Source organism: Notamacropus eugenii, chromosome 1 (assembly GCF_028372415.1).
Source record: "Notamacropus eugenii isolate mMacEug1 chromosome 1, mMacEug1.pri_v2, whole genome shotgun sequence".
Taxonomy (NCBI): domain Eukaryota; kingdom Metazoa; phylum Chordata; class Mammalia; order Diprotodontia; family Macropodidae; genus Notamacropus; species Notamacropus eugenii.
In genome coordinates this window covers 710539735-710554914 of record NC_092872.1, presented here as the reverse complement: position 1 = coordinate 710554914, position 15180 = coordinate 710539735, and the positions used below count along the sequence as shown (strand labels likewise).

Sequence of the window (15180 nt, the reverse complement as noted above, 5' to 3'; positions counted from 1 at the left end):
TTCATCCTCTTTCTTTTTTCCTCTCTTTTTCTTTCTCTTTCTTTCTTCCTTTCTCTCTTTTTCTTTCTCTCTCTGTTCCTTAGTTCTTTCCTTCCTTCTTTCCTTCTGTCTTCCCTCCCTCCCTTTTTTCCTTCCTTCCTCTTCCAGTTTCTGTCTCTGCCTGTCTTTTTCTCTCTCTCTCTCCCTGTTTCTGCCTGTCCATCTGTTGGTCTGTTTGCCTGTCTCTGTCCCTCTCTCTTTTAATCCTTTCTATTGGCTTGCCCAGTAACCTCACAGAAACTTCTCTCAAGTGCAGCCTATTGAGTTCCACTCTCAAATTGCCCCCAGAGCCCACTGGATATTCCTTCAGATGTCTAACAAGCGTTGAACACAACTGAGGTTTAGAGAGACACAGAAATCAATACTGCGGCTTCCACCAGTCACGCTGAGGGATTAGTCGTCCCAAGGAAAAGCACAGACAGTTGTATAAGAGAATCATGACTCGGAATACCCTAACAGGTTTATGAAGCCAGAGAGCAGCCTCTGGCCTTGATAACCTCCAGTTGGCCCGGAGAAAAAGGAGACTGTGAAAACATTCACTTAGCTTCCTCCCCTTTTGTATTAATGAGGTCAAGCATTCAACCTCAGGGGGTCAACAGTGGTGCACTAAGAAGTGACTGTTTAGGGCAGCGGGCAGGATGACCATTTGAGCAGTCACAGCTTGGAGGTTGTAAACAGCCTCCTGGATTCTTCGTAGTCAAGGGCCCTGGACTTCTGGAAAGGATCCCGCAAAGCGCTGTACTTCTGGAACTGAGAGAGGAAAAGAGCCTGTTTTGGCCAGCAGGAGATTATTGATATAAAACTTTGGCTAGCCTGTATTGTAATGAGTGTTGACCTGGAGGAGGTTGGCGGAGTAGACTAACAAAATATGGAGTCCCTTGGTAGGGTGGGAGTGGGGCTTGTAAAGGGTGGGGAATATTTGGTAAACTCCAATGAACAAAGCAACTCATTTTGGGGGGAAATGTCTTTAGGGCGCTGAAAAATGTTGAGACTTTAGTCCGTTCTACAATACTGTGCTCTTTACATTACTCAGAGGTCAGCATTTTAAACAGAGAGGGATATTCTGAACATTTGAATTCTATCATCTGGAGAAGGATGTTTAAAATAGATGAGAATGTAAGGCCTAAAAAGCACCATTCTCTAGATCAGGGGTTCTTCGTCTTTTTCATATCATGGACCTCTTAGCGGCATAGACTCCGTCTCAGAATAATATTTTTAAATGGATAAAATAAAATGCACAGCATGATAAAGAAAATAAGTTACATTAAAGTATAATGATCATTTTTTAAAAAATTCACAGACTCCCTGAAATCTATTCATGGATCTATAGACCCCAGGTTAAGGTTCCTTGCTCTAGCTTCACAAACGTGACCAAAACATGGTGAAAAATTTGCTGCACATCTGAGCCTGGTCTCTATGGACAATGTAACATGGAAGACTAAGGCAATTATCTATATGCTTCAAACCCAAAGCCTTCCTCTCCATGAGTTTATAAGATAATTTGGGTCCGATCTGGGTAATTTAGGCAAGGATATGATTTATTTGACTAAATGATCCTGATAATTACCTCTGACTTTCCCTCTGGCTGTAGGGAGTCTCCTGTGCTCCATCTCACTGATTCCTCATGTAGAAAGCTGAAAGAGCAAGTTATACTTCTCAGCTTTGTCTCAGAAATCCACAGACTTTCTTTGGCAATAAAAATAAAATGAAACAAAATAAAAATAGGATGCTGAGAAGAGCTGATCAGTAGAAACTGGAAATAGGTGACCAAACTGGTTGCTCAGACACTACCCAAATGCCAGTAAGAGGCAATCATTGAGCTACATCATGAACAACTTGATTAGGGTTTAGAAATCTAGGTTCAAAAAGAAAGGCAACCTAAGTCATGTCTGCCTTAATGCTCAGATCCTCCAATGCGGGCCTTCACCAGTACCCCAGATCACAGAAAAGAGGGCTCTAGCCACCTTCTCAAGACAGTTACCAGTTTCTGTTAATGGTTTCTGGGGCATGCTCAGCTCAGTCTTTCATCCTTACGTCTCTGCTGGTTTAGACCTAGCTAACGTCCACCCCCAGACCCATGTTCAGTCCTCAGTTGAATCACCACTTGAGAAACAACACAAGGAACATGGCCTCTGTGCTGTGAGGCAGAGGAGATCTGTCTGGAGCTGGGATTCCCATTTATAAGGCTGGTTAGCCCTGCAGCTCTGGGAATAACACCATTTAAATCGGGCTGATGAAGTGCTTGTTAGACACCTGCTCAAGTCTGCAGGGGTCATGGAGAAAGCACTTCCTTATCCCTCTTTCTCCCCTAGCCCCCACTCAGGACCTTGGATTCTTAACCTCTTTTTGTGTCATGGCCCCCTTTTATCAGCTTGGGAAAGTCTATGGTCCCTGTTTTTAAATGCATAAAATGAAATACATAACATTATATAAAGAACCAATTAGACTGAATTATAGTCATCAAAATGTTAAGAAAAATTTTTTAAAAAAAGAGTTAACAAACCCTAAGTTAAGAATCTCTGCATCTGACAATGGTCATGTTGAAAAGGATGACTTAGATCTTGGTCTTTTATGTGGTTCTGGGAACGAAGGACTGTCTGCTGCATCTCTGTGTATATGGGTGGGTTCATACACTTTATAGCATCGTGGTTGACTGTGTGTTTGGGTACATACATGCCTGCTGATACGTCTCTGCGGTGTCCAGTCTGGTGGGTGTAGCTTTCCCCTGTGAGAACATGAGTCTCTCCTGGCCCCCATCCCCCACTCCTTTTCCCTCACATTTACCTAAAACATGAGCGCATGCTCCAGCCCCTTGTGCTGCTGCTCCCATAGCTCTCCTGGCCCACCCCCACCCTCCTAGCCCTCTTATCTAAGGCAGCATGTCACTGCAATTTTTATGGTCAACATTACAGGCTCAAGTCCTTCTTTGAACCAATCAAACCACACTGAATATGTTAGAGAGAAGCCAGGCTTTCGGCAAAGAGTTTGCTTCCTGAGCTGAGCTGCCTGACCCCCTCCACCAGCCGCCATCATAAATCTGCCTTACCTGATGGGAGATGGGCTTTTTAGGATCTCTCAGGGTGCTTTGAGGTAGCACTTCTATGAACTCCTTGCCACAATAAATAACGCTACCTGCAATATGTCTTTGGGAGCGTGTCAGCAGCCGCTGTCCTGCCATGAATTTTTATTCTTTTGCCGTCTGGAAGATAGATTCCAGATACAGCATTTTCCCGCACTTAGTGTCAGATCTCTTTACCCCTTTGCCCCGGCAGAATGACAGGGACCACAAATAAAATAAAATTAAAAAAAAAAGCAGTTGAGGAAAAATGGTCCAGAGACCAGAGGGAAATCTGCAGGCTCACCTCTCAGCTGCTGAGGAGCCACAGATATGACAGCCAGGACTAGAAGACAGGAACCATGTTGGGGGAGAGGTCGGTAGTGCCCCTTTCTTGGAGAGAGATGCAATTGTCCAGCGATGGCAGGAGAAAGGGAGTTTTCACCAGGTGGGACCAATGTGATGGAGGAGAGTCGAAAGCTTTGCCCCAAACCCGCTACGAAGAAAATGACAGAAAATGGGGTTCAAATGAGTGAATGAGAAAAACAAACATTTACTAAGTGCTTATGTGCCTAATTATGTTAGCTGGTTCTTCCTTTCCACAGATCCTTGATCTGACTAGTGTTGGTACTTGGAAGACATATATGGACCCAGGCACAAAAGAAGGGAAATAGAAAAGTCTTTACCTGGTTTGAAAGATGAAGATGAAGAAGGGAGGGTTTTGGAACCAACAGTTACCAGGTTTGCATTACCAACACTTACTTAACTAATTATAAGAATTAGCTCATCTCCAAATTTTATTGGCTTATGTTTCTTGCTAAGGAGCATGATGCATCTTGAGTGCTTACCTATTGTATTGTATGTGGAAAACTCTGGGGAAGAGTGCAGTGTCTAAAGTCAACGTCTAAGGCTACGAATTATCCATTTTTATAACTGGAAAACTCACAAGGTCATTCACTCAAAGCTCCCTAAAGATTTCAAAAGTTTTCTTAGTGCTACATTGTTGTTGAGGCTGGTTTTTTTCCTGGCTTTATGCATTTGTTTCTTCAATAAAGCTTTGTTATCCATTCCTAGTGGGGAGTCCTTTACTTCATTGTATATGAATCGTTCCCTAGTTGGGAACAGGAAAATTTGTTCAAGGGCAATCGTTTCATAGAATCATATATCTAGAAGCAATTTAATCCAACCCCCTTTTACAGATGTGGAAACTGAGGTCTTGAGAAACTCACTACATTGACAGAGGTCACACAGATAGTGAGTGGGAGAGCTGAGATCCCAAATCAGTATTTCTGTTTCTCTAACTAGCGTTCTTCGAGTGCAACAGGGCTCTCTTGCCCAATTGAACACTAATTCAGTGGCGCCAAACTCCAATAGAAATAGAGGCCACTGAAAGATCCTGGCGGACTGCATATTGACTTAGAAAACCACGTGTTAACATTATTCCTGTTCTATTGTATTTTTATTTATTTTGCTAAATATTTCCCAAATACATCTTAAATCTGGTTCTGGCTCTCCTTGGGAATGTACAGAGTCAGGAGTGTGGCTGGAGTGTTTGACCTTTCTGCTCTAATTGACCTCAAACTGAAAAAAGAGGCAAGCTGATGTTTTGTGTGATTTAATTCAGTTCAGTAAGCATCTAAGTGACTATTTACCATGAGCCAAGGACTGACCGTACTAGGTGCTGGGAATAAATACAAAGACAAAACACAACACTCTTTGTATTAGCTTGCATTCCACTGGGGAAAGATAACATGGGCACAGTTACATAAATTCAAAATATATAGAAACAATTTTATAGAGGGAGGGTACAAGTCTGATATAAAGGGCAGTTTGTTAACATGAGAACAGACATTTCCAAAGGTGCACAAGAGAGGTAGTGGAGAGAGTGATAGGGACACTGTAAGGGTGAGGGTGACATGAGTGAGCATGAGGGAGCAGACAGACCCCCAAAATCAGAACCATGGGGATTCAGAATGGAATCACAGGGCAATATATTATCTAACCTTTCACAATAGAAAAGCTTATGTTGATTTGATTGTCAATCTCTGAGAAAGTGGCAAAAATTGGGGAGTTGGAGGGATCCAGTCCCTGGTTCTACATAATGGCTAAGGCAGGTGTTAATGGAGACCTGAGACCAGGCTGATTATGGGGACAACGAGGTAAGTTTGAAGACACAGATGGTTAGCTTTTCTCCTAAGTTACCTCAAACCAGGTTCTTGGTCCCAAGATTCATATTTCTAGCTTCCCAAGACAATGTAATTCACTTGACAGGATGACCATTCCCTAATTCCTCCCAGAAAGTCCAGAGTAAAAGGTAGAGAACTCATATAAGATTGAATGGCAAACTTGATCTAGTCCCATCCTTGACTTTATGTTTCTTATTTGACATTTGAAAAGCTGGATTAAGGTTTTATAAAATGAGATACTACTATACAGCAGGGAAGAGTCCATTTGGTATATCACTATGGACATCCTTTGCCACATAGCTGACTTAAAGTGGAGGTGATTCACAAGGTCATCGACAAATGCATGTATTGATTGGGTATTAAAGTGTCTTGTGATTAATATAGCCTTCGAAGTAATTAGTCCAGAAGATCTCATATCTCAACACATTTAAATAATGTATCTGTGAACACAGCGGTCCCTTTCAATCACTCTATCTGCAGCCAAACACCATACAACCTGATAACTCATTTGTGATCTGGGCTTTCTACATGCTGAATATCTTTAGAAAACAGGAGCTCTCTCCTAATTGTCTGGGGCAACCTATATTTAGATGCTTGAAAGGTGCTGGTAGGGTTGGGAATTCAGAGACCTATTGGAACCAGTGACTCAACCAATAAAACAGGTACAAGAGAATATGGGCACAAAAGAATAACAGTGAAGGAGCCCTCAGAGGATGGGTCTGGGTATAGAAAATTGTCTTCTTTCCAAGGTCTAAGAATCCTCTAGCTTTTGCAAAGCGATCTTTTTAGACTGAGATTCATTCTGACATGGCCCTGATGGTCAACCTTTAACTTTCTCTTTAAACTAAGGGAACAGATATCTCATAAGTTTTGGTATTTGTTTCTTGTGTTCCTTAATTCACTTCTTTTACCCAGAAACTATGGTGTTAGGCACTGCAAACGTGAATAGATAAACAAGGACTTTGATTCAATTCTCAAAAGAAATGTAACCATACAATTTTCTTCTATCTAACACCTTGCTCTCAATGTTCTGTGTTTGTTAAAACTTGTTCTGGGAAATATTCTTTCCTTAAATACAAAGAAAAGCATAATGTGAAAATGATTTTCCCCAAAGCCTGCAGTAGGGAAAATAGGGTGGTGGGAGAAAGGAGAAGAGTACTAGCCCATCATTTTAGCGAAAAAAAAAAAAAAGGGTTTGGCTTCTCATAGTAACAAACTTAGTTCATCTATCCAACCTAAAGATAATAAATGGAGAATTATGCAAACCGGTTCACAGAAAGGTAGGGGACCTCCTAATTTTGTAGTCATTTTCCCATAACTCTTCTCTGATTTTTGAAACTTTCACTAAACAGCAGTTTATCTTTGCATGCTGCGGAATGTACAGTCAATAGAAAAGCCTTCTCCCAAGGCAGTGGAGTTCATTTGGAGAAGGTCACTAATCATCTGGTTCCCGCAGAAAATATTGGCCCTGAAGATACATAATGAGCCAAAATAAGTGTAATTTTGAAGATTTAGGTTCGGTTCTTTCTCTGTGAACTGCCTAGCTCCTTTCAGGGTTCAAATTAAGGCCCTCATATATATCTCATAATAAAATCTCATTTCTGGGTTTTATGAACTGAAGAGAGAAGAAACATAGCTGTGTGATATTAGGAGTCAGAGCATCAGAATCAACAAACATTTTTTTAAATGCCTTGCATGTGTCAGATACTGTGTTGAGCACTGGGAATAGATACAAAGAGAGACGTGAAATCCCTTCCTTCAAGGAGTTTATAATCTAATAGGGAATAACACAAAAAGAAACTGAAAGGTGGGGAATGAGGAAGCTGTAGAATGAGCTTCTGGAAATCATGAAGACCAGAAAAGCATCTAGGAAAAGATGCAGTGAATGCTCTGTTTGCCCTCCTTAAATTCAGGAGGATCTGGGAGAAGCTCTCACTTTCTCTCCTGCCAGAGGGAGGAAAGGGCCCCCAATACAGGGGCTACTGAGCTGTGAGTTTCAGAGTTGCAATCATCCTAGAGAATGATGAGTTTCTAGAGACCAGAAAGTCCGAGGGAGCAGCCAGTTGGGAAAGCTCATAGTGCTTTGCATATTCAAGATACTTAAGGGATCTTTGCTGGATTATTATTGTTAATTCAATCAATCTATCAATAAATCACCATTTGAAAGCATATATTATTTGCTTCCTTCACTGAATTCCTACTCTGATCCCAGTGGAGCTTAAGCTGTGCTTAGTAATAATGAGCTAGATAGGTCCAAAGGCGTACCTAGTAGTGGACTCAGTCTGTGCTGAGGGATGAATCCTATACCCAAAGGCCAGTCTAATTAAGTTCAGAAAGGCTTATTGCCAGCATGTGGCTACAGGATGATGCATTTTTTTGCCCACAGCTACTCTCAAGGACCTGGGGCAGTGAGGTGGTGCAGTACACAGAGCCCTGGGCCTGAGGTCAGGAAGACTCATCTTCTGAAGTTCAAATCTGGTCACAGATGCTTACTAAGCAAGTCACCCAACCCTGTTTGCCTCAGTTCCTCATCTGTAAGATGAGCTGGATCTCTTATCCATGACAAACTCAAAATAGGCTAAAAAATTCAATGGCACAAGAAAAAAGAGGGAGGAAATGTACCTTAATAGTAATCTATGTGAAAGAAGACTGGGAATTTTTAGAGGACCATATGCTTAATATGAGTCAGCAGTGTGTTGTTGTGACTAAAAAATAATACAATATAACCTTAAGTTGTTTTAATAAAAAGACAGTGCCCAGATCAAGGGCAATAAGACTCCTGCTGTACTCTCCATCATTCAACCAAGAGTTTTAAGTTAATTTCGGGGTGTTGCATTTCAAGAGAGATATCGATGAACTGGAAGGTATCCAGAGAAGGGAACCAGGATGATGAAGGGTCTAGAAACTTGCCATATGAGTAATGGGAGAAGGAAGTGGAACTGCCTACTCTGATGAGAAAACTCATATTATAATAGCATTGGAGGCTGTGGGGAATGATCACTGTCTTCAGATATTTAGATGACTATCTGGTAGAAGTGGTATAAAATTTGTTGTGTTTATTTTCAGAATGTAAAACCAGGGTAGAAGTTTACAGTATGGTTCCAACAATGACTCTATGTAAGGAAGACCTTTTTAACCAGAAGACCAGATGTTAAAAAAATGGATAGTTACCCTGTGAGTGAGTCAATTAATTAGCATATATTAAACACCTACTACGTGTCAGGCACTATACTAAACACTGAGGATACAAAAGAAGGCAAAAAAACCCCCAACATCAACAGAGATAGCAAGTAAGAAGGGGAGCTGTTTTTTAAAATTTTATTTATTTGTTTTCAGTTTTCTACAATCACTTTCTTAAGTCTTAGATTTTTCTCCTCTTTCCCCCCAACTTCCCTCCCCAAAATGGCATGAAATCTTATATGGTTTCTATACGTATATTCTTATTAAGCACATTTTCACATTAGTCATGTTGCATAGAAGAATTAAAATGAATGGGGGAAACCACAAGAAAAAAAACAAACCAAAACAAAACATAACAGGAGAGAAAATCGTCTTCTTCATTCTGCATTCTGATTCCATAGTTCTTTCTCTGGATGTAGATGGCATTTTGCCTCAAGAGTCCTTTGGGAATATTTTAGGTCCTTGCATGGTTGTGAAAGGCTAAGTCTACCAGAAAAACTCCTCACACCCTGAGGCTGTTACTGTGTATAATGTTTTCCTGGTTCTGCTCCTTTCACTCAGCATCAGTTCATATAAGTCTTTCCAGGTCTCTCTGAAGTCTTCTTGTTCATCATTGCTTATGGCACAACAGTATTCCATTACATTCATATACCACAACTTGTTCAGCCATTTCCCAATTGATGGGCATCCTCTCAGTTTCCAGTTCTTGGCCACCACGAAGAGAGCGGCTATAAATATTTTTGTACTTGTAGGACCCTTTCCCATTTTTATGATCTCTTGAGGATACAGTCCTAGAAGTGATATTGCTGAGTCAAAGGATACGCACATATTTGTAGCCCTTTGGACGTAGTTCCAAATTGCTCTCCAGAATGGTTGGATCAGCATACAACTCCACCAACAATGAATTAGTATTCCAACTCTCCCACATCTTCTTCAACATTTATCATCTTCCTGTTTTGTCATGTTAGCCAATCTGACAGATGTGATATGGTACCTCGGAGTGGTTTTGATTTTAATTTCTCTAATCAATAGTGATTTAGAGCACTTTTTTCATATGACTATAGATAGCTTTAATTTCTTCCTCTGAAAGCTGCCTGTTCATATCCTTTGACCATTTATCAATTGGGGAATGATTTGTATTCTTGTAAATTTGACTCAGTTCTCTAATATATTTTTAAAAAGAAGCCTTTATCACAAACACTAGTTGTAAAAATTCTTTCCAAGTTTTCCGCTTCCCTCCTAATCTTGTTTGCATTGGGTTTGTTTGTCCAAAAACTTTTCAATTTAATGTAATCAAAATGATCCATTTTGCACTTCATAATGTTCTCTACCTCTTATTTGGTCATAAGTTTCTCCATTCTCCATAAATCTGACAAATACACTATTGCTTGCTGAGGAGAGCTGTTTTAAGAAAGAATTTGGTGAACTTGAACACATTTTATGATCACCCTAGCTACCTCTAGGAACTGTTTTCCCCGTAAGATCAGTGGGGAAGAGTATCTGATATTTTTACCTCTTCTTGCTGTGGCGTTATTCAATTTAAATAGGATTTATTGAGCACCTTTCAGTTTTTAGCAGGACTGAAGAAATCTTCGTTTTGATTTTGTTTCTTCCCCACAAGCTCATATCAAGGAAGGTTAGTGTTTCAAGTACTCCAGTACCAAAAGGGAAGGAATCCTAAATGCTTTTTCTTCCCCACACTTCTTCCACCCTTTGAAGATATGGAATAATTTGCTCTGGTCTATTCTCAATATTTTAGTCTACCCTCATTTTCTTTATACATTTTTATTGATGTCTGTTGTTTTTATATTGTCTAGATTTCCCTTTGCTTTCCTTCTCTACTCTTCTAGAGAGTTATTGATTATAAACAAAGATTTTTTTTTTGGGAGAAGAAGAGGAGAAAAAAAACCAGTAACACTGACAAACACTTTGAGAAAATCGGTCATAGTTTACAGTGTTGTATAATCATGGACTCCAAATAAAAATAATACTAATAACTAACATTTATAAAGCATTTACGACTATGTGCTAGGTACTTTAAATGATCTCCTTTGGTCCTCACAACAATCCATGATGTAGGTATTATTATTTTATTCCCATTTTACAGCTGAAGGGATTGGGGCAAATACAAGTTAAATGACTTGCTCAAGGTCATACAGCTAGGAAGTAACTGAAGATAAATTTGAGCTCAAGTCTTCCTGACTCCAGGCCCAGTATTTCCTCTACACCAAATTCTGCAAAGGGAAGGGGTGGAGAAGATGTCTTCTTTATCTCTTCTTTGGGATCAAGTTTAGTTTTTGTTGTTTCTTTCTTTTTTATAGTTTCCATCTTCCAGGTGAGCTTGGTTTGTAGTGGTAACGCTTTCCATTTACATCATTGTCCTCACAGCGAATGCTATTCCTCTGGTTCTCTTCCCTTTACTTTGCATCAGTTCATATAAGTCTTCCCATGTCTGACATGTCTTGTGATGAGGTGTCCATCTTGCCACTGACTCCACCTCTCAGTGTCAGGGAATGTTGTTTGGATTCACCCAGACTAAAATTCCCTTTGGTCTTTGCCCTGACAGTCCTTAATCTTTCTAGAAGAAAATCCTCCTCTCCTTCCATAGTAATTACAAATATTAAAATACAAGCCAGATGGAAGCATTGTAAAACAGGGGACCAAGGAATGAATAAAAGAGGGGAAGGATTAAAACAGATCGTACACCTACATGTGTACACATATACATACATATACCACATATGCAAAATTAGCAAAAAGAGAAAACAAATACTGGAAGAGCCTAAGGAAAGGATATTTTCTTTCTTTTCTTTTCTTTTTAAATTGCCAAATCTATTTATTTATTTATTTATTTTGGAATTTATTTATTTCTTTAACTTTTAACATTCATTTTAACAAAATTTTGGGTTCCAAGATATTTTCTTTATATGCAACAAACTTCTCTCAAAGGATGGTTCCCTGTGTGGATGTCACTGCCCACTCACATATGATTTTACAGTTATATTTAAGAAAAACTTTTAAATCCATTTGCAGCCCTCTAGGAGTTGCAGGAGAAAGGTGTTACCAATAAAGTATAGTGAAGGCTGAAAAGGACTGCCCCCCTTCTCTCCAATTCTGAGGTGTTCACCCAAGAATACACAAGGAACAACACAATCTCACCCACTGCTTCTGCCAGTCTTAGTATCCTTTAATCAGGACCATAGAGACCCCAGAATGGCTGGCCTTCTGTAAAAAGCCACTGAGGGAATGTACTTCTTTTCTTGAAAGTAAGGTTGAGGTCAAAGAGAAAAGAAGCCCAGAAGGTTCTGCCTGACTCAAATAACTTTAAATACTGAGAAGTTCTACCAGGATATAAGCGAGCAACTCAACTCAAGGGGGCAAAAAGGATTGGTACTTAGTCCTTTTGTTTCCATGAAACCTACACTGATCCTATTAGCTAGAACTCATTTGTCTCTGTCTGTCTCTGTCTGTCTCTGTCTGTCTGTCTGTCTCTCTCCTTCCCTCCCTCCCCCTGCCTCCTCCTTCTTTCTCTGTCTCTCTCCTACTCCCTCTTCTGTCTCTCCATCTCTCTTCCATCTCCCCACCTATCTTTTCTTTTCTTTCTCCTCCTTCTCTCTCTCTCTTTCTCTCCCTCCTCCTTTCCCCTCCCCTACCTCTGACCTCCTCTTTGTTTTTTTACTTTTCTTATATTTAATTGGCTTTATTTTATATTATTGTTCCCTTCCTTATTTTACTGCTTTATTTCTACTACCTGAGGGTGGGAATTGTTCATATGCAGATTAATAAGGGATAAATTTACTAGAGAGAACAAAGAGGTGAGACCCAATGTGTAAACTGGTTTTCTGTACTGAAATTTTGTAAGACTCGATCTGTTTCTTTGGGCTAAGGAAGGTGAAAGACCTACAGAGACTTTTGTGAAGATTTCTACATTTGTTTGACTCATAGTTATGGAAAGCAAAGATCATTCAACAAACAATTCAATTAAAAAAATATATATGTATAAATTTGTATACCTTTTATATATTAGGCACCAAACTGAGCTCCAGGAATACAGAGCCAAAAAGAAAAGAGAGCCTGCCCTAGAAAAGCTTTCATTCTACTGGAAGAAACAGATAAAGTTGATTTTGAGGCTGGGGAAAGTACTAACAATGGATTGGGGAGAAGGTCAATCAATCATGACTGATCAGCCAAGCCTGGAGGAGGCAGCCCTTGAATTGAGCCTGGGAAGGCAGATAAGGATCCTGAAAGGTAAAGAGGCTCCCAGTTAGCAAGGCAGCGGTGTGGGTATAGCAAAGAAAGGGAAACATGTGAGATGTTACAGAGGCTGCATTGCCAAGACTTGGAACCAAATTGGAAGGAGGAGAGCAGAGGGAAAGGGAAAGGGTCAAGGATGACTCTGTGAAGTCCGTGGAAGTTTTTAACACACAAAGACCTTCTGATTAGATAGTCCTCTGTTTAATAAAGAAAGAAAAAAATAAGACAAACATGGCACTTTCTTTGTACAGAGAGGTCCAGGGTGACAGAAAGTGGCATTATTGAGTTTCATTTCTCAGTGACTCACTATAAATGAAGATATTCCTAAGGGGACCAAAGACACCAGCAAACCGCTGTCTGAAGATGTGTCTGATTGTATTAACCAATTGTGAGGCTTGGGAAGGATTGTAGATGAAGCTTTCAGGTCTCTGTGTTTCTATTTAAATAGAGTCTGTTGGTATTGTTTTACCTTTAGTATTAATCTTGTTTGATTTCTTTTTGCACCTGCTAATGTTACCTAACAGAGTCATAGCCTTCCCCTGGTCCTCTTCCCCCTCTCCCCCCAAGTTTATTTATTGTGGCTATTTTACCAGCTATTGGCTCAACACACTCCACTCAAATATTCATCATTTAGCTCTCTGGGTAAATCGTATTTAATCAGCACAGGAGAGAAAATAGCATAATTATAGATGCCGGATGCCATTACACTCAGAAGAAATTAAACCTTGTCTCAAGCCGTCCAGCGGTGCCTCTGATGAAAACAAGCAGATTGCATTACCACTGGGGTTACTGAGAGGTTAGTGGCCATACGGGGCCAACTGTACCTTGTAGGATGTCTGACCCAGATGAGCCATAAGGAGACACACATACGCGTACACATGTGCGGTATCAAAAACTCATCAAACTGTGGGCCAGTAAATTAATCTTTTATTGTTTGAAGAATGTGATAAATGCAGCTTAATAAAGCAAGGTTAATACATAGAGGTATAAAAATGGTAAATAAATATTTTCCAAAAATCCTAGCGCTGAAAACCAACAGAGGGAATTCTAATTCCCAATCTTCTCTAGGGCACTTTGCTGCCAATCTGGTCATTAGGATAAAAGTCAATTAAGGAAAAAGAAAGAATCTTTATCCTTTTCAAGATATAGAAAATCATCTAATCAGAGAATCTAACACCTCCCAAATAAGGAAATCCTTTCCCCACATCAGTTCTCATCTATCTCAAAAAGTGGTAAAATGGGGAACAAATGTGGTTTCCAACTACCTACCATGATGGCTATAAGGGACACAGTCATTTTTTCCAGATAGTAATTCTTCCATTTGAGTAATGCCGACAAAACATCGCATCTGAGCAGTCACTAGGGTATAGAAGAAAGGATTTGTAAAATCACAGACCTTCCCATCTTCATTCAGTTAGAATAAGCTTCCAGAACAGGTTGGAGCCATTGAGGTCAACTACCTCCGAGCCATTCACTGCATGATCTCTCCTCCTTTTGCCTTAGCAGATACCTAGAGCAACTTCGGGTCTTTCCCCTGTCACAAAAGAGAGGAAACCTTTGCCTCAATGACAAATACTGTCTTTCACCTGGATCTAAAGATTGGGTTGGGAGAACCATCTACTGTGGCTTCCTGTTTTAGGAAAAGTCAACGGCCAAAAAGGCAACTGGGCTTTTAATCTTATACACACACATATGCATATATATGTATGTGCATATATATCTGTGTATACATGTGTGTATTTGTGAATATGTGTGTATGTACATATGCTAATAATGCTTCTGAGGTCTGGATAAGGAACTAAGAGGAAGGAGATCTCCTTGTAGTCCATCCTACTGCCGACAATTAGGAAACCTCAAAGTAATTTTTGAAAATGTCAGCGTCTCATTTAGCAAAAGGATAAATAATAAATGAAGCGTAACCAGTCATTAGTAAACCAACGGTATAATGTCTTCGTGTCACAGTTTAAGTGTATCTTGTAATTAGTTTCAGCAATGGATTGCATAGAGTCAGGCCCCCTGAGCTAAACAAAAGGTAATAGAACTTTCGGAGCCCCTGCATAAATCAGTTATGAAAGTGTCCTGCGTTATTCGAGGCTTGTTTGCTGTGATTTTATGCACAAGGCACAAACGATCCTTCTTGCCCACAGAGGGCAATTCGGCCCACTCTGCGCTTGTCTGGAAACCCAGGCTCTATGTATGCCCACACAGAACTCTGACTGCTCTGTACAGCAGTCAGTAGGAGCTCGGCAGTGAATGCCACAGTCGGGGAGGGGAGGGAATGAGGAAAGGGAGGGCATGTGGATCAGAGCAGGTAATAGATGTGCTATGTGCGAGGGAGCAACAAACGAAATGGGAAAAGATGTGAGGACCTGGAAGAATGATTCTTAATGCTTCCCTGAACACAGACAAGAAGGTTAGGAGAATCAAAGGCCAGGCAACACTGATGCATATGGGCAGGTTGACATG

At 40.3% G+C, this 15180-nt stretch overlaps 2 long non-coding RNA genes across 2 annotated transcripts in view; one reads left to right on the top strand and one right to left on the bottom strand.

The window, feature by feature from the left end:
• The window catches only part of LOC140521442 (uncharacterized), a 36772-nt gene extending 32720 nt beyond the window's left edge, over positions 1-4052 (top strand). The window contains exon 3 of the long non-coding RNA XR_011972933.1: positions 3700-4052. This is a non-coding gene — a long non-coding RNA (uncharacterized lncRNA). The remainder of the gene's footprint in view (positions 1-3699) is intronic.
• LOC140521441 (uncharacterized) lies at positions 101-14234 on the bottom strand. The gene is made up of 4 exons (XR_011972932.1): positions 14111-14234; positions 3402-3590; positions 1607-1673; positions 101-789 (listed from the first exon to the last, which is right to left on the bottom strand). It is a non-coding gene; the product is annotated as an uncharacterized lncRNA (long non-coding RNA).
• Positions 14235-15180: the final 946 nt, after the last annotated feature.